Source organism: Penaeus monodon, chromosome 34 (genome assembly GCF_015228065.2).
Source record: "Penaeus monodon isolate SGIC_2016 chromosome 34, NSTDA_Pmon_1, whole genome shotgun sequence".
In the NCBI taxonomy this organism is placed as follows: Eukaryota; Metazoa; Arthropoda; class Malacostraca; order Decapoda; family Penaeidae; genus Penaeus; species Penaeus monodon.
Genome location: NC_051419.1, coordinates 30,842,288 through 30,842,608, shown reverse-complemented (window position 1 = coordinate 30,842,608; position 321 = coordinate 30,842,288).

The window sequence follows — 321 nt, the reverse complement described above, 5'->3', positions numbered from 1 at the left end:
GTGCCTCGCGTATCAAACTTCAAAAATACTAACAGGTGCAGAACTTGCAAACCATATACAAACAAAAATAAGAACAAAAAATATATATGGGCATAGTACTTTTTTCTATGCAGGGAGATACGCACACACAGCAAAAGTGAACAAACAAGAAAGGTATGTACACAGAGACAGGTACACACTGGGGAATATTTACGTTGGGTACGCGGCGTGAGGGCGTTGCAATAGAGTGTTTTATTCATAGTGAATGGGTATATGATAGAAAATGGGTAAATATTGGTTATTCATAGAAAATGGGTAAATACTGGGTATTCATAGAAAATG